Source organism: Numida meleagris, chromosome 3, assembly GCF_002078875.1.
Source record: "Numida meleagris isolate 19003 breed g44 Domestic line chromosome 3, NumMel1.0, whole genome shotgun sequence".
Classification (NCBI taxonomy): Eukaryota; Metazoa; Chordata; class Aves; order Galliformes; family Numididae; genus Numida; species Numida meleagris.
The window spans coordinates 75,797,585-75,816,909 of NC_034411.1; positions in this window are offsets into that span (position 1 = coordinate 75,797,585).

Below are 19,325 nucleotides of genomic sequence, written 5' to 3' on the forward strand. Positions count from 1 at the left end.
TTGGAAAAACAAAGCCATTAATTACTGCTATAAGCCACAGAGATCTTTTGTGAAAACTACAGCTCACAACTGAAGGCATTTTAATAATTAAAATTTCAGGGCATGTTTTCAAAAGCCTGAATGGCAGGTAGATTTCTCAATCTCCATTTGACTATAAATGAAATCTTGTCATAAATTCATCCTTTCTGCCTTGAAAAGATTCTCTCCATATGTACTAATGGAAGATAAAACTGCCCGTAGGCCCCAGCTGCCCAATCTTCGCTATTATCCCTCATGCAGACAATACAACAGAAAAGAAACACGTACAGGCTAGACTGATGCCAGGACCACTGAATAATGGCTCTTGTCTGTCAAATTTCCCCAGCCAAAAGATTAGAGCAAGGCACGGTCTAGCTGGGATGCTACCCTGCTGAAATTTAAAGAACTGAAAAATGCATTTAAAAAACAGCAAGGCTTAGCACTATTAAAATTAAAATGTAATCCAGCCTCTCACTAAGCTGATTAAATCCTTTACAAAAATGACATTTGAAATAATGCATCGGGGTCATTACTCTCCCAGTTAGAGCAATTACCATTTCAGACGAAGTGAGAACAGCAGGGAGAAACACCAGTCACAAGCAGGGCAGGTGCTGCTCTTTGTGTCCAGTTTTTGCGGCCATGCAGGGTGACCACAGGTGAGGAGGGGAAGATCCAGCTCTCCCAGGGCAGCTGGTGCCTGACTATCACACATCACCATGTGGCACTCTGATTTGGGTAAGAAGAAGCTGTCCTGTGCTATCTGGGACAAGTCCTTCTGCTGGCTCCCTTAGCTCAGGCTCTGCTCTATGAGGTGACCAAGGCCCCAGACCAATGTCTCACATGGTGCTGCCTCCAAGAACCTCCCAAGGCCCTCGGCAGAAAGGCTTCTGGCTCTTCGTTTGCAAGAGATGCTCAGGCTCAGACATGGCTGTGTTCTCCAGATGAATTGTGCCTTGTGTCATCAGGTTTGTTGCTTATCTTCATTGTGTCTGTAAAAGAAGAGTTCACCTACCATTGTGCATCTGCTGCGGGATCACAGCTAGTGAGCATCAGACTAGGGCTTGGTGCCAGCCCTGCTCTGCCGTGCTGTGGCAGCTGGTTGGTGTCAGGACATGGTGGGGTCCAGCCACGGACTGATTTCCAAACAGACTTGATGACCTTACTATTTCCATACATCTTGTGTTCAGGTGGCAGCCCCAGGACCCAGCCCTGAAGTGGTGGGATCCCCCCAGGCCATGAGGCAGTCTATAGAGTGGTGGCACTTCATGTTGTTTGTTTTGAGAGAAGGATTGGGTTACAGTTCTGGCTGCATGTCATTACCTGATCCTTAGCCAGCTGTTCATGGGGTAGCCACATGACACTGGTGTACCTTGAAGGGCATCCCCCATCCCTGCCTTCACAAGAGACTCCTTAACCAGGACAACCGTGTGTTGTCTGTTCCCCAGAGAATCTAGAAAGTCCTTAGAAGATGATCAGAAGGCTGATTCCTGCCTCTGAGAAAACACAGAAGACTCATCTTGGCCAGTTGTCCAAACTGGATTTCTCTCACAGGTGTTTTACGGTGCTGTGAGTGTTGACATGTGCCCTCACAAGCATAGAAATCAGCTTAGGAAACATGTCTGGGAACCCAACCCTCGGAAAATGCATATAAATTATTAAGGGAAAAAAAATCTGCTCTACTTGTCACACAGATTTATAGACAAAAAATGTATGTTTAGCTTAGAGGGAATTCAGAGAAGAAAATGAAAGGACAAGTTAATTGTAATGACAGTTTGAATTACTTGAACAAATATATTTTGGGAAATGCGAGAGAATGCTGGGGTTGTGAAAGTCTCTAGCCTCCTGGTTTTTCCATTTTATTTGGATTTTTATTACGATCTAAATTCATTTCAATCATGAAACTTTAAGCCTTTACTATTAAGGTGCATGATGACCATATTTTACAGGTAAAGTTGTGAGGAGACGTTCAGTGCCTCATGCCGACTGTAACTGCAATGACCTCCAAGTAAAAATACTGCTATTTTGACAGCTATGGTTTCAGGACAGAAAATAGGAAAGGCGGAACTATTCAACAACTAGGTGAGGAGACAAGACACTCTTCAAGGAGCCGAACAAGTGAAAGACCACATAATTGCAGGAGGCAGTGGTCTTGGCTAACACACCTTGCTGGGTTGCCTGATGCTTGGTGCCATGCTCAGAAGGACTTGGGTCTGATTGGGCCAGGTCTAGAGACCATAACCAGCTCGGACAGTCCCCCCAGTTGTGACCATGACATGGATGCAAACTGCTACCGTGGAGAACGTGGGTAACAAGGACAATTTCTCAACTCGTGGTCCCATGAACTGTGCCCCTGTGGGCACCCTTTCTTTGTGCTGTCAGTGCTGCCAGGTGGCTGTGCTCTGCCCCAAGGTCGGTGTGTGGAAAGAAAGGCTTCTTTTCCCCAGGGGTCACCCTTTGTGTTTTGTCCAAGGAGGAGCTCACTGCCGAGTGTGATGGCTTTTTGCAGGACTTTGCTGCTAGATCCCTGTCACATCAGACCTGCCATTCCTGCCTATGGTAGCCCAGGGGAGGAGGAGGAGCCCTTACTTCATAGGGCTGGCCAGGTTGGAGATCAGCTGGTGTATAGCACAGAAAGGAAGAACAGGATTGAAATGGGAGGTCTCGCTGATGACGTGGGGCCAAATGGCCTGCCCCGGGCTCTTGGGCACTCTGTGCCCTAAATGATCAAGGAAGTGAAAACTATGTAACTCAATTTTGTGTGGAGCTGCTAGATGGAAATGGCACTTTGCTGAACTGCCCGGAGCCCTCCCCGGCATTTGTACAGAGCCAGGCTGGAGCGGGGGCTCTTTGTGTCATTTGTTACCTCAGTGATGCAGTAAGGGCTGGCACTGTGGTGATGCAGCCTATGGGTGATGCTGCCCTTGGCTTCTCTTCTCCAAGTTCAGCCCCCCCCACAGGAGAGCTCTCCCCATCTCCCGTCCATCCTCAGGCAGAGCTTGGGAGGACACAGCTTCCTTAAAAAAAAAAAAAAAAAAAAAAAAAAAAAAAAAAAAGGGGAAGAGAAAGAGGCAAGACATGGGGGAAAAAAAGCCCCCCCCAAATGGAAGTGTTACTGTGACCATGCCAAAGTCAGGGTTTTTCCAAGCTGTTAGCTATTCCTTACTTCCCTAGTTTTTCTTTAATCATGGCTGTAATGTTTGTGCTTTCTCTCCCTTAGTCCTCTTGGAGCCGATGTAGAAATTACAGCATGTCAGTATTCTTCCCACGTCACAGCTGGTAACAAAAGACATGAAAATGTGTGACTAATGGCTCCAGTGCTGTGCCAGGGGAAGAGATGACTGGGGCTGTTTTGCAGTACAAAGCCCATCCGCAGGGCCTTTTCCTTACCACATCAATCCAATCAGCCAATTATTTTAACCAGGTTAACTGGCAGGAGGTGAAACAACTTGATGCAAATAGAAAAAATATTCTGCACAGCTTTACCTGCCCTCTGTGGATTTTTCAGAGGGCAAATTCAGGCTTGCATACCCTGGTTGTTCAGCACTGTGGTGGCTGAACTGCCTTTGGTGGCAGCTCCCGCCTGTATCTGTCTATGTGAACATTCCTGAACCCTGTGGGCACCTTGCTGTGTCTCAGGCCTGCCTCCCTGCTCTCTGCTTTCTTTTCATACAGCAGGTAACAAACTCAGAGGGGATAATCTCATGCTGCTTGGCTGCCAAACCCTTCTGGCCATCTGCTGTTGTCTGCCATTAGTTCCTGCCCCTGGTGAGACGAGCAGGCACTGGCCAGAGAAAGGTGAGTGGCAGCCAGGTGAAGAAGGAAGGGGAAAGACACTGCAGAGGTTTTCAAGGTGTGGGAAGGTGGAGTGGGAGGTCACCGAGCTCAGTCATTGGGTGCTTCAGGAGAGCTTGGAGCCAAGGGCTGCTGGGCACCAGGGCTCTGGCACAGCACATCAAAGGTTCCCTAGCTTGTATGCAGGAAATCCTCACAAAAACCTTGTTGCAGCCCTGCCAGCCTGCACCGTTCCCTCTTGCAGGAGCAGCAGTAGGATGGGGTCTCTGGGGATGGATGTCCAACTGCAGACCTTTCCTAGACTGGCCTAACAAAGCTTCTTAGAATCATAGAATCACCAAGGTTGGAAAAGACCTCCAAGGTCATCCAGTGCAATCATCCACCTACCAACAGTATTTCCCTACTAAACCATGTCCCTTTGCACAGCATATAAATGTTTCTTAAACATGTTTCCTGCATGCCAGCAGTGTCTCTGCTATCACACTTCTCTCAGCCCACAGGTAGCATTTCTCAGCATAGGCAGGGACATTACTCAGGGAGAAATATTCAGTGAAGGAAGAGCTGTGCAACTTTGGTACTGGATTTCAATACGTGCAGAGGATGAGCCCAGTCCCTCCCAACTGAGCAGCAACAATCAGGTGGCTGAGCCATGCCCTCACTACTCTGCAGTGCTGCTGATGTACGCAGGGCTAGAGCTGGGCTCCTGCATCTGGGATATGGATAAGTGCATTTTCATACTGCATCTAATGTCATAAGTCAGATGAACACCCCTAGCCTGGGGCAGGCAGCATGTTAATAACCCCTCATTACCAACAGCTGACAGTTGGTTAGCACAGATTAATCCCTAATGAAGAAAAAACCTCTTTATGTAACATAACGCTTCTGGCTGTGGACCAGAGGTTGCAATCATCCACCCACAGCAGACCTCCAAATCCGGCTTTGTTCCATTGTGGGAAATATAGACAAAATATATACATGGAAAGAGAGGTTGCAGCTCAGCCAACGTCAATTGGATCCTAATTCCAGAAGAGCTGCACTTGTTTCCTAAAGAGCGCTGTATGCTTCGCTGCAGGGTGCTGATGCTGAGCGTGGAGAAGTTGTGGAGGTGGGAAGCTCCTTGGCCACAGCCTCATGTGTCAGAGCAGCCTGTGGGAGCAGGAGGTGGCACCAGTGTACGCAGCAGGGCTCTGCAGCTGGGGCTGAGGGGCTGAGACGTTCCCCAAAGCTGGAAGATGAAAAGCAAAACCAACATGAATGCCAGATCCACTGAAACATCATTGAGAAATGTCAGTAATAAACCTAGTCACAAAGCAATGCTGCTGTGGTTATCCTGTGAAACAAGGATGCAAATACAACAGATGTGATTCATACACTGGGAAAGGAAAGAGAACTACGCATGTGAGTGCAGCCTTCTACTGGCATTTCATCTTACTTATCATCTGATAGACGTCTTCCTACTGATTTACTGATAACTTCATAGGAAATAACCAGAATTAAAATCACAATTGTAGTTAAAAGCAAGCATTGCTCCATTTTGCTTCAGCGATTAGTATTTCACAATATCTTGACTCACACAAAATAAATGTTCCTACAGCAGGACCCCCCACACCCAAGATGTGCCATGTAAATAGGCGAGGACGGATGAGACTCATCTTTCCTGAGCAGGTGAAATGGGAAGAGACAGGAAGCGACGGGGTGCCTGAGATGTTTGGGTTTTCTTTCTTCTTTCCCTTTCTCCTTGCCTTCCTGCAGTGATGCCAGAGCTGCAGAGAGCAGATAACCCTGGAGGAAGCATAGAACAAAGCCAGCCCGGCACAAACAGGGACTTCAAGCAGCAGGAAGGGCTGGCAGGGAGATGTTTCACAGCAGAGCCTTCCAAAGAGGCGCAGCAGGTGATTAACGTTGTAGCTAATTGCTGAGGCCACAGCGAGGCTGAACACTTCAGCTTCCTGTTTGAAATATTAATTCAAGCTTGCCATTTGCGTGAGGTAAAGGAAGGGAGTCTGGATGAGCAGAGCAGCCCAGGAGCAGCTCTGGGCTTCTCAGCACAAAGCAAAATCCAGCTCCTTTCTGCCCATGTCCAAGCCTGCATGTGATGTAATGGAAATTACATGGCACATCCGTAAACATCTGAAAAAGCTGTGACACTGACACAAGTGAGCAGTAATGTGAGTAACTTTGAGTTATTGACATCAGAGAAGCATCAGCCTTGCTAGATCACCTTAACCATCCCTCTCAACATGCTGAATGTCTTCTAACGCTTTGTTTGGCCCACAAAAGGAGTTGCTGTTAGAGGGCTGCCAGCCTGGGGACTGTGAAAGGCTCTTTGAGTCTGGCACACTGGCTAATGTCTTTAATGCTGAAGGGAGAGACGAGCTTTTCCAAGAAGTTGCAGAAGTCACATGCAAAAAGCATGAGCAAATTAACTATATATACATATATATATATAAAATTTACTCCATCACTAGAGAAAGGTAAGAAAAGAACAGACAATAGTTTGCAGGAACTCAACATGCTCTTGACTTTGGGGTTTTAAAAGAATCAGGTGCTTGAGACCACATCCCAAGCCTCTCAGTAACACTTGGAAAGCATCTGTCTGTAAGGAATGCACAGTTCCATTTTTTACAGTGTTTCGGAGATGATTTTTTACAGTTTTCTGAGTGTTTACAGAGCAGGGAAGAGAGTCATCATGTCATATTTCATTTTTGGTCATGGAAAAGCAACTTTATCTGTTGTTAAAATCGAAGATGAAGCCAGATCTTAGAATATTCACTTCTTTGATAATGATGCTTTGTTTTCCAGACGTGTTGTTCATTATATATCCGGCACAAAACTCAGCCATCACGTTCCTACCTACCAAGGGCTGGATTTCCTGGAGAAATTTATGCTGTTTCTGGAGAATTTCTGGGATCACATCAGCAGCTCTCCTGCACACAGTCCACTTTTTGGGTCTTTGCCCAAAGCATCTCAAAACATAGTCTCTATTTCTATTAGGTCCACTCTGGGTTTCTCTCTAAAAACAAAGAAACAAAAAACCACCTTTCACCTTTAAAGACAAAACATTCAAATGCCATTAGTATCAAGTGTCTGATAACGAATTTCCCTCTTGATCTAACAAATCATAGAATCATAGCCTGTTTCCAAGAATCTGAGGGTTCGGTGAAACTCCTGTTTAAATCAAAGCCATATGCAAGACCCCGAATGCTGGGCAGCTTTTCCTAATCAGTGTGATGCTTTTTGGAGAGGGACAGGGGAGAAAGCTTTGACACTTTTTGTTCTGTTTTTGACATCTCTTTGTCAGTCTTTCTCTCCCTGGAAGCTGCTTGGCTCGTTGTTTCCTGACAGATACAAACACTCATCTGGTTGCAATCTCTTTTTCATACTGGGGTAGCCTCCCCTGATACTCTAAAATTTCCGTCGTCTCCTAGGCTGGGGCCTGGGGCCTGGAGATGCTCGCCAGCTCTTTGCATACTGGGAACCGCATTGCCGGGCAGCCGGGAGAAGTGGTTGCAGAGCTGCCTGTCTCCAGCAGGTGGGAGCCTGCCCGCATCGCTGCCCACATCCCTGCCTGCACTGCTGCGTGCTCGCTCACAAACTCACCCCCGTCGTCTGCCTGCACTGCTGGCAGCCAGAACTGCAGGGAACTGGCAAAGCAAAAAAGTACCAAGGCAGTGTTCCAGATTGAAAAGCACAAGAAAAAAATGGAGTGAATGATCATAAAAATTCCCGATTCCCTTTTCTTCTGGCAGAGAGGGTAAAGAGAGGACAAATGTAGGAAGAATACAGATGTGCATCAAGTGATGATGTGAGAACACACAAACCCTGTATTTCTTATGTTAGGGTGTTAGCTGAGGCTTTCTTCTGTTATGGGTGTACCTGTGCTTGTGGGGATGCATGCATCCAGTTCACTTCATCTGAAAACAGAGCAATGTGAGTGAGATAAACACTGCCTCTTCAGTTTGTTCCCCCTCAGTGACTGCTAGGACCTTTCTGACAGAGCTTCTGTGCCCCAGTTCCCTAGCACTACTCTCCCACACGTCAGTGGTTCTTTGCAATGTCCCCAACATGTGACCTCTGTAGTCCATGGGAGATGTGCATGGATTCATATAATTGGAAGGGACAATAAGAAACAATGGTGAAACCATGTGGGTAAGTGAAAAAAAAAACAAACCACTAGCTTTTCCTGTAACACAGCTCATCTACCACATTACAATCCCGACGCTGTAGCCCCTTCTCTTTCAACATCTGGTGCTCTATTTTTCCTGTGCAGCTTCTGCTCGTTGCAGGTCAAGTCCTCCCTGCCCTTGCTGAGCTGGCTGTCCCCTGCTGAATCACTGCTCCCTGCTCAGCACAGGACACGCTGCTTCCCCCAGTAATGACAGCTGCAAGATACAGGGGAAAAGCTGCTCATGGAGGCTGCAGAATTGTCACCCTTGGAGGAATCCAAAATTCAACTGTACAGGGATCCGAGAAACCTTGTCTGAGTTGGATCTCCCAGGAGTAAGAGTAGAAAGTACCCACAGGACTTTATTAGTAGATCATAGAGGAAATCAAGCCTGTTCTTTGCTGTGTACTGATCAGAGAGGAAATGCAAACAAGATTTTCTCTTACGGCTCAGTTCATGCTTGTATAAAGATACAGATATTCTTGCAGACCAAAGTGAGAAACCAAAATCATGGCAGGGGGTAAATGCATCATCTCTAGGCTGCGGTTGTATCAATGAAATGTCTGGCTCCCAAACCTTGTCTTGGAACAGGAAGAAACCAGATACCAGTGCTGATGGTGTCACATCAAAGACCCATCTCTTTGTGACACTGCTATGAAAAGAGCCTATCAAAAACAGCTGTGCTGCAAAAACAACTTCAAAATTCCACTAACAAAAGCTGTAGATGGTATGACTGGGTGAAAGAAAGGGCAGCTGGCCTGTTGTTTTCTCTTCGGGTGGCGCAGCAGGGATTGGCAACAGAAGGAGGCAGGGCACTGGGTGCAGACGTCTCCCATTCAGATCCTTCTTTGAAAGCCTTTATATGTCTGCTTGATGTGTTTCCTTGCATGCGCCCAGGATTAATTGGTCACCAGTTTTAAATTTCAAAGGAAGTTTGTTTCTTGGCTCACACAGGCAGAACAATGAATTGGTTTCTCTGGGTGCCTTGAAGCAGCCATGAGCTGCTTCCAAGAGTGGTCTGTGGTGACACCTGAGGAGCCCCTCTTCCTGCAGAGGGACAAGTAGGACCCTCTGGTACTCAGGAAGCTTTACAGGAACACCGAGCTTAGTTGCCAGTGGCGGTGATTTCTGTGCTGTGTACTTCTCCGTGGATTCCTGCACACTTGCAGTCTCTTGACACAAAACAAGACCTCTTATTAACATTATATTTCAATTACTTATTCCAATCAGACTAATGTTTTTCTAATTACAGTCTTCTATCTTCCCATGTTATACCATATGTTATCTGCAGAAAAGGAGTCATAGGAGTAGAGGCTAAGTTATATCTGGCATTAAAATTTTTGGCGGGAAATGAATTGGTTGAGAAAATGGTCTAAAATAACTCCAGATTTCCTATGTAAATCTGGAGAACAAAGCAGTGGCACTGCAATGGGATTACGCTTCCTGACAACAGGCTAAAGGGAGACAGAGTGGGGAATGCCTGTTGTGACATTTCTGTTTTGTCGTGGTTCTGAAGACCAAGAGCAACTGCAAGTAGAGTGAGAGCAGGAGGCAGTAACCATCACCAGCTGTGGTGGTGAAGCTTTGTCAGATTAGCTTATCTGTGCAATTTGATAGTCATCTTTGATAACCCATTTGGCAGATTTTAGAATGTGGCCGTAGACATCACAGTGGCATATTATAGATTTGTGGTTCCAGTTTGCTGTTACCTTCCTATTTATGCAGTGCTGGTGTGTTTCTGTGCAGTTCACAATATACTATCAGGTTTTTTGTGTGTATGTTTGTGTGGTTTTGTTGCTTTTTTTTTAGAGGCATCAGTGTTATGGTGATGAAGATGGATAGCAGAGAAGAAGGAGCAAACTGGTAATTTTCCAAATGATGGTATAATTCACAGAGCTTTAGTACATCTAAGCAACAGACTAATGTCATTTTAGCACAGAAATTCAAGGGATATTACAATTAGAGCTGCCCAGATCTGCAGTCATATTCTGATGTTAGTGCAAAGCCATGAAATAGCTCAGAATTGGCTGGTTGATGGGTCTGTCAGATGGCCACCCATGGAAGTGAGTAATTCCAAGAAGATAGGGATCTCAAGGAAAGTCCTCTTGAGATTGAATCTTTAGAGAGAAACTTTATACTAACTGAGGAAAAGACTTGCAAAGACCTTAGGAAAAGAAACCATACTGAAGCAGCCAGGAATTTGTGGGGGTCTGGGTTACTGGGCATGGTGGTGATGGGTTAATGGTTGGACTAGATAATCCTAGTGGTGTTTTCCAACCCCAGTGTTTCTATGATTCCATGCGAAAAGCTGGTGGCTTTGGTGAAAATGGAGCTGAGAGCTGGTTTATGAAATCAGTGTTCCCGGCCACAGGCAGAGCTGAATGCAAACTACAAAACAGGAGTCCTGTAAGGAGAAAGACTGTGCAGGTAGTGTGTCCTGACAAAGCCGTCTTCAGGTCATGAGTGTATTCTCTTCTTCATTTGCAGAAAATTTACCCAGTTATGTTCTGCATAAAACAACAGAAAACCACGTTTTTGGCTTAATTGCAAAGTTGTGATGTAGGCTGTAGACAAAAGACACCATTACTTACGGGACCTTTTCTTGTGTAATTCCACATACCCCTTGTTTTCTGAGCTGCTTTCTGTTACTGTAGGCTTAATCAAAAAGCAGTTTGTGTTTTATTCCTGTTCATTGATAAGAACAGAACAGGATAAAGAAACAGTCCCTCTGGAGAGAAACTTGCTTTTCCTAATGAAGATTTTCCATTTACATTCAATACTCATTTTTTATCCAGTTTTAAAACATTTTCATTGTCTTGTTGAATAATGTAATGTTGACACTGTATTATAGTTGTTCCTTAATCAAAACACCATATGGTGAAACATCAAACTCCTTACAGAATGACATTGCATGGCTTCATTTTCCCCAACAAACACATTTGAAATTAATTGAAAATGGACTAGCCTGGAAAGATCTATTTTCTTTTAAGCCATGCTAATTGACGTTAATTAAATTGCCCTCTAACTCTTTATTGAGTATCATATCAGCCATTCTAATGTTTTGCCTGGCATCAGTGTCATGCTGAGGCTGTAATTACTCCAGTTGTTCACTTAATCCCTTCTGAATATTGGCAGAACAATTCCCCTATTAAGCATTTCTCTGAACTGCTGATGATGGTTCTGTTACTGTTACTCACACCTGCATTAGGATTAGCCTCAAGATGGCCCAGTTAGGGCTCCACGTCTGAGTTACAAGGATTTCTGACTCTTCAGCCTTCTTTTTTCTTCCATTTTGTTGCTGTCTTTTTAAAGGCACTTTGAATTATATCTTCAGGGGCACTGAGTTTATTACTGATGAAAATTCAGATGGGAGAAATGTGGATGGGCTGTGAACAGAGCAGAGGAACCTGAGAAATCCTTCCTATCTAGAAACGTATCTATTGCAAAAGAAAGATGAATGATGTGGGCTGGATAATGAGAGCTGAGGACCACAGCAGTCAGAGCAAAATCAGTCCCTATCCGGAGGGTGAGGATGTACGAGGAATGTCAGGGGAATCCTCAACACCCATAGCAACTCCTCTCTGCCTCCTGCTCGTATATCTGCTAGCAGCAGACATAAATATTTTTCAACCATCTGTGTTAGGCAACAAAGTGCATATTTCAATTTTTCAGCTGAGTGCCTTACAGCTGCTAAGGGTAAAGTATCTTTTTAAAAACATATTTTTATCTTGTGTTTACCTTTTGTTTTTTAAAGCATCTTTCCCCAGTTTAGCAGCAGAATCTCCATGCCAAAGCCCCGGTGCCCACTGCTGAGCACACACAAAGCCGCTAATCCAGCTAGCGCAGCTCTGGGAAATTGCAGGACGGGCTGAAACAAAAGGGCACGGCTCATCACGCAACGCACATAATCTCTCAGACAGAGTGTAGGACCACATGAAGACGCTTTTGAACCCTCCGAGGTCTCCCTGGGCACAATACTATGTCATGTGGGGAGAAAAGAAGCGTTGGGTGGACAAAAATATCCCTGAGCAAAGAGTTCTAGTGAAAGCAGAGCGGTATGAAAGGTTGCCTCGTTGTGGTGCTGTAGCATCGTTGTTCATTCCAGCAGTGAGGGACAACAGCTAAAGGCATTAGTTTCAAAGCACTGCAATTCACCCAAGCACATTGTTTGCTGTGGCCTTTTAGGTTTCTGCCCAGTGCAGGCTTGGCCCATTTCCCTTTCTTTTTATACAGCGCACAATCCATTTAGGGATTTATAGAGGCTTAGAGGCACATGTACAGTGCCTTACCTCTGGCTGATTTTCATTCTGTGATAAGAATGCTTGGGGTCATGGGTTCATTGGCACTTCTCTCCTCCCTGCCATTCATGTTGCACTGAAATCTAACTATTCATTAATTAATGTTTGTGATTTCTTGAGGTCCATCAACGTCCCACTCACTATCTGCAGAAATCCCAGTGTTGACTATGAGGAACATGTGAGCCCACTTCGATGTAATGTCATGAGCAAGGGGTGCAAGAGGGACCAGAGGCAGGAGCATAAAGACAAACACAATAATAAAGTGCAAAAGCTATTTATGGTGAAATCCTTCGCCTCTATAAACAGTAGCATGATTCCCATCATGGTGAACTCTTATTCTGGGTCATTTACTGATCTTCAACACTAAGTAAAATCTTCTACCACAGTGAAATTCAGTGGATGTGCTGCTCATTCAGAGTCTGTGCTGACACTGTCCTTAGAGACAGTTCTATATCTAACAAATATGAAGAACCCAGCTGATATATTTCAGCTTAGGCTGAGTGAGCACATTTCTTCTGTGAGCAACCCGAAGAATAGAAGTATACTTGTTAAAATGGGCACAAGTAATGGCTTCAGAAATGTCACTAATTTCATATTAAGCCTAATTTTTAGTCTCTGACAACATCCATGAGTGAATCAGCTAAACATTACTCTGGCAGCATGCCCTGGAGACACAGAGTGCCATTTCTGAAAGATCCAGAGCTGCATAGGGTAAATAACTTCCCAGAAGTCAAACAGCATCACACCAATCATGCAGGTACCTTTGTGCTCCTCTAGCTACTGCAGACATGAATCACAACAGAGATGCAATGACACACTCATCCATATCTGCATTAAAAGCTTTTGTATAAAGGCAAAGACCCATTAGGAAGAGGTTTGAAAAGGTAAATGCTATGGAGTCTTTTATGCGTGGCTGTTGCAGGCTAATCCAGAGATATTTTACACTCTGTTTTCTGTATATTAGTGTGCTGTTTTAAGCTTTATGTAACTAATTGAAGAAGAGAAGGCCAAGTTCATGATTTGTGTAGAGCTGTCATTGTGTTGGACACTTATATTGCCCTTCTGGTTTCCTGTGATGGCTGGTGGCTTGCATGGCTGCTCTTCAGACTAGATTTCTACTCCTGGCAAGGTAAGGATCTTGACATGCCGCTGAGTCAGTGTCTTTGCTTTTGTTTTGAGAATAGTTTGGTTACAAACAGAATCAGGCAAATAGTTGACTTTTCTTTTGTCAAATGGAAAAAAGTGCATTTTTACTTGGCTCAAAATGTATTTATTTTACAAACACTTTGACTCAAACTAGAATAACGTGGTTGGGTCAAGCAGAATGAAATATTTACGTCTTGGACATTTCTCATCATCACTTGTGAGTGAAAACGCAAGAAATATACAGGATTCGATTCCCAAGCAGCCTGGTAAACATGTAATTAAGTAAAAGTGCAAGGTCCCACTGAACTCCTGTGAGGACCAAAGAGACAAAACTCCTGAGCAGAGGCAGCAGTGCCAGCCAGATGGTGTCAAGCAGGTCTCCAAGCTCAGCGGGAACTGGGGGCTGCATCCCAATGGAGGCCATGCCTCCATGCACGAGGTGGCTGCAGGGGGCTGCCCTTCCCCTGGGCCAGGGCTGGACTTGCAAGGCAGCACAGGGAACTGTTCTGGAGGCAGTGGGAAGAACAGAAATAATACATCTGCTGCTGCATTGTCCCTCTGGCCTGCCTCAATGTTCAGACCCTTTGGGAGAAGTGTAAGTGCAGGGAAAGGAGGCAGAGTACAGCTGTATGAGGTCATGAGCACCCATTGGCACCAGCAGACGTGGAGCTGGATTTTAGAGCAATCCAGGGCTGGAGTGAGAAGGAGTCAATACTGAGAATTCAGATATTCATTTCTGCTTCAGCGAGTGCTCTACATTTTTTTTTTTACCTTCCCTGTTCAGTTTCATCTCATTCAGTTGCCTGAGATTTACTTTTTTTTTCATCACAGATTAGCATTTGCATTCAGCTCCTACTCTAACCCAGATAAATCTGGTATCCGACTTCAAGCACAAGAGCATTCCAGGAAAGATGCCTTCAGTCATTAAAAGGAAATAAATCATCTTTCCTATTATGAAGCTCAACATCACTCACTTGTCTTCATCTCTATAGTCCATTCTTACTTCTTCATTTGCTCCTGGATGTGGCTATAGACTGAATGTCTACAAAAGATTTGGCATAAACATTTCACATTCTCCCCTGTCTGTAGAACTGGTACCACAGTAATCAAAGGCAAAGGCATGTCAGCTTTCAGCTGACATTCTAAAATTTGCTTTGAGATTTTCCAGTGAATATTGTCAGATATGGGTAAAACATTAGTACATACGCTGCTACTAATTCAGAATCTGGAATGCAGAGGAGATGTTTAATTTTACATTTGATGGGTGAACTGGAATAAACGCTGTGGGCTTATCAAACCAAGTAAAACTAAACAATGGTTCACATTTACAATACTTAGCTATGAATCCCTAGGGAATGCTCCCCTTTCCAAACATATCAGTTGAAAAACTTAAATAATAAATTCACTTGAGGAAACTGCAGTCATTTCACAATTAGTATGCAAGCTGTAAAAGCAGACTGATTTGGTGAAAATACTGTTCATTGCAAACTATTCCTCCTTTTCTTGTTCAGTATCCAGAGTTTCTATGTACTGAATGAAAATATTGCTGAATCTTTAGTCTCCTGATAGTCTCACAAAGAAATTAGGCATAGTTAACTCTCTGTCTCCTCAAGCTCGAGGCTAAGAAAAATTGAAGGATAATATTTAAAAAACATTTTGTTTGAACACAGTTTTGGGCCTTCAAAATATCTTCTAGTAAATTCCCTCATTAATCAGAGGATGAAGGTTTCACTTCTCCTATGTGTATCAAGGGACCTCAGCTTTTCCTGGGAAGCTGAGTGGATTCATGGTTATTCAATGCATGTGAATCCTCATTGCTCCCAGGAAGCTTTCTTGTGCGTTAGAAAGGGATTAGCAGTTTAATAAAGTCATAGAATCAGAGAATCATAGAGTCATAGAATCATATAATAGTTTGCTCTGAAAGGGACCTTTAAGATCCTCCAGTTCCAACTCCCTGCTAGACCAGGTTGCTCAAAATCCCATCCAGCCTGGCCTTGAATGCTTCCAGGCTGTGGACACCCACAACCTCACTGGGCAACCTGTTCCAGTGCATTAAGAAGATACAAAAATTTATTCCAAAGAGAAGAGAAACTTTATACAGGTTATTGCAAAGAAGCAATTTGATTAGAGCATACCTAATATCATCAGGTGAAAAGAGCAGCTATTAAGGTACCTTTTATCCTCATTGAGAAGGATATATGAACCAGTGGAAACTGAAAACAGACCATTTTTGAAGATAAGATGGGTACAACTTGTTTGAACAGCACTAGCGATTAACCTTTGTAACCCTCTGAAGCCTGGGTGACTTTGGGAAGGCACAGCTTTAGCCCAGTAAATCTTTAAATCAAATCTTGGTTGATGGCATGAAATTTCAGCATTTTTTGAAGTTTTGATTCTGTGGATCCCGTGGCAGTAAAAATGCTCACTCAAGTTAATAAAACTATGGCAGCTTAGGCCAGGTAGAAGTCTGTTCCCAAGGGTTTTTGGAAAGGACTTCCAAGAAAAGAAATGGGTGACAAGCTGCTCTAACATAGAAACCCATGAGTAACAGGCAGAAGAATTGCCTTGTTAAGCAAAGAGGTGGATGGGACAAGGCTGCCCTGCCTCGCCATGTGATAAGAGCAATCACCATGAGCATGTGACAAGACAATTGTGAAGCCTTGTGGGAAGATGCAGGGTAGATGGACAGTAAACATGAAACTGTGAGCAACACAGCAAGGGAGGGAGCTCCAAATAAATGAGCAATGTTGCTGGCTCAACCTTGTGTTTCTGCCCATGGTACTTTCTTTTCGGAGCAAGAATGGGAATTTTGTTAGCCCCACAAGACCTAACCCAAGCTCTCCCATGGCTCTGGCATAATGCTGCTCTTCTTTGATAGGATCCTTCCAAACAGCTCTGTGTTCATGCTGTCCTTTTGCCCCACTGTGTCCCCACCAGTATGCTTCCCAGAGACCCTGCCCAGCCATGAGGTATGTGACCCACACCTTGAAGGCACTGACCTCTCCAGCCAGACCACCACTGATTTTTAAAGCATATTAGAAAAACACAGAGGATCAAAACACTATCTTGCAAAGCCAAGTGGAAATGAAAACTTTTTGCTGCAAACCAATATGCTTATTAACACTTGATTTTAATCTACTGGAATACCTGTAACATATATTACTAATATCCAGGTAAGTTCAGTGATTAAAAATGACTTAGGACACCTGTCTGATCAGTGGCACTACTTTGGTTAACCAGACAGAAATACATATGTGCCACTTACGATAGATACTGAAAAAGGGTTCAATTTAAACCAATTAATAAAATAGCTTGTTTGGACAAAAAATAATTGTTCTCTGAGAATACATGAACACTGCTAGAAAATCCCTTCCATCTGACGTAGAGGGATTTATAGGTTTAGTGGAAATTGCTTTCCCCACTGTCCAGATTAAATACTGCAGGATGATTTTTTGTATGAGTAAACATCCTTCCAATAACGATCAGACTGATAATGTCTTAAAAAGAGAAACAGGATCTACATTTTGGCTTTCTTCTTCTTGTATGGACTATTTCTGGACACAGAACCTTCAGGTAACATGTTGACTGTCCATAAAATGCATTTTAGCATCTTCCTGCTGTTGTGGGGATGGGTTTTATCCACTGAATGCAGAGCCCACCGACAAGGAAAAGAAATACATGAGGTATACAAAAAAGGCAGGTGAGTTTCATTTTTTTACATTCAAATAGCTACTGTTTGGACAAATACAATGCTAAAGATCAAAATATAGTGTCTATCAATTGTTTTGAATTTGCAGATTGTGATCTATCAGTCAAAATGTTCTCTTTTGCAGTTTTTGACAATCAGTAAGTCCTAATGCATTTTCTATAATGAAAATCATTATTTTCCCCCCAAAAACAGGTTTTTTAGGTATCTCAAGGTTTGGGAAGGTGCAGAAAAGAAGCATTTGATTATTTTTATCAGGGTTACGTGCTGTAGAGCATTTACATGAGAGTAGAAAGGAAACTTAGGTGCTCGAGGATTGTTGTATTCACTGAAGATTAAATTGACTGGAGATGTGAATTGAAAAGCTTCAGAATTTATTTTCTTCTTCCCATGCTGTTTGTTTATAAAGATTTTGAGGGAAAAAAAAATGCAAACCTCAAGGCTATGGCCAGTTATCAAAGGAAACAGAAAGAGCACGCAGGGTATTGAGTGAAGATATGCAAAATGAATGAAAATATCCAGCTTATTCTTCCCTTCCCTCTCTCCCTCTTTCAAAAAGGATATGTATGTGATGTTTTTCTCCCACTGTCTTATAGACTGTCATTTTAGGAGGTTTTGAGTTGAGGAAATGTTTGGATTTTTTTCCTACAACTTTGTTTTGATTACTTGTATTCTATTTGGGGAGTATTTGATATTTTGTATGAAGATTTTCATACTCAGACACATTGTAAGGTATCTCAGGAGGAAAAAAAAGTTTTTTTTTAATTGGAGGATGTAACTGATGTATTTAGATGTGTTCAAACGTTGTATACTTCTGCTTGTGAAAGGCAGAACCTATGCAATCTCTGCTTTGCTCTACTCACTCTTTTTGTTCTTTAATAACTCAAATTTGCCATCAATACTGTACAGTGCAAGGGGATAGAAATGCAGGAGTGCCACAGTCCTGAGGAATTCTAGCCATTCCTGTTAGATTTCAGGAAAAAATAATTGAAAAGTGGAAGGGAGCAAAGGGTAGTGCCTTTTTATTTTCCAGTGTTCCCTTCTGTCTTTGCTTAGGAAAACAAGGCAGAGCAACTGCAGTGTCACGATGGCATGTGAGGGTCCCTGAGCCATCTTATACACAGGAAATGGCTTTAAGCATTGATGCCACCTTCGTGGAGGTACAACTGGCAAAATGGATGCTCTGCTCATGGCCAGACCCCAGGGATACATTGCCAGAGTCACTATATGTGGAGGAGACTCAAAGCCTCTGTTCTCCTTGAGGGTTCATGGCGGTGACGGTGGAGGTGGGATGCTGACTGTGGTGGAAGGAAGGCAGGAGAAGCAAGGTACTTCAGTCTGAACTGCAAAGCAGCCAGCAGAGAGGAGTGTGTATACCCAGCCATGTTCTTGTCCAGCATCTTCAGCACCAGCTCCCACTGCACCAAGCACAATAGCATTGGTGTGATTAAGTAGCAGTGTACCAAATCACAGCAAAAGCATTAAAATTTCATGAAAATGGAAAATAAATACCTATTCAGTTCACACAGGAGTGGCCCTCCTACCCACGCTGGTTGCATGTGGTATAACTGTGCCAGCTCAATCCTCTCAGGCTGCCCTGAGGTGTTGCAGCTCCCAAGCTGGGCCCACCGCCCTCACAACACTCCCACACTGGTCTGGGAGCTGTATCTGGCCTACTTCTGCCTCAGCAGAGCAGTGCTGATGCTGAGGAGGGCTGGCGGGGACAGAGGAGCAACACAGGTTCATTGTCCATCAACAAAACGGGCCCCAGTACGGTACTCGCCTTCCCGGTACAGGATAGGCCATGCAAGACCAGTGGTCTGACAGCCTTATTCTTTGTAAGAAGAAAAAAGGATGGCTCTGGACCTCCATATGTTTTCCTTCTAACTACAAGCAATGAAGCCTTCTGCTGTATGAATTGTACTCTGTGAACACCTAATTTCTGATAATTACCTGCAGTGCCAGATAAACAAAACATAACAATAGTAGTATTGCACACATTTTTTAATTTCAGCTTTCATCTGTTTGCTCCTATTCTTTGCTACCTGGTCTCTTTTCCATCCAGGTATTTGTAGGTGTATCAAATTCACTCTTCACCTCCTCCTAGATATATTCAGATCAAGCTTCTTAAATTTCTTAGCGTAGGATGTTTCCCACACATTGGCTCTGTCCCTTCACTCCTTTTGCAGGGCTGACAGCA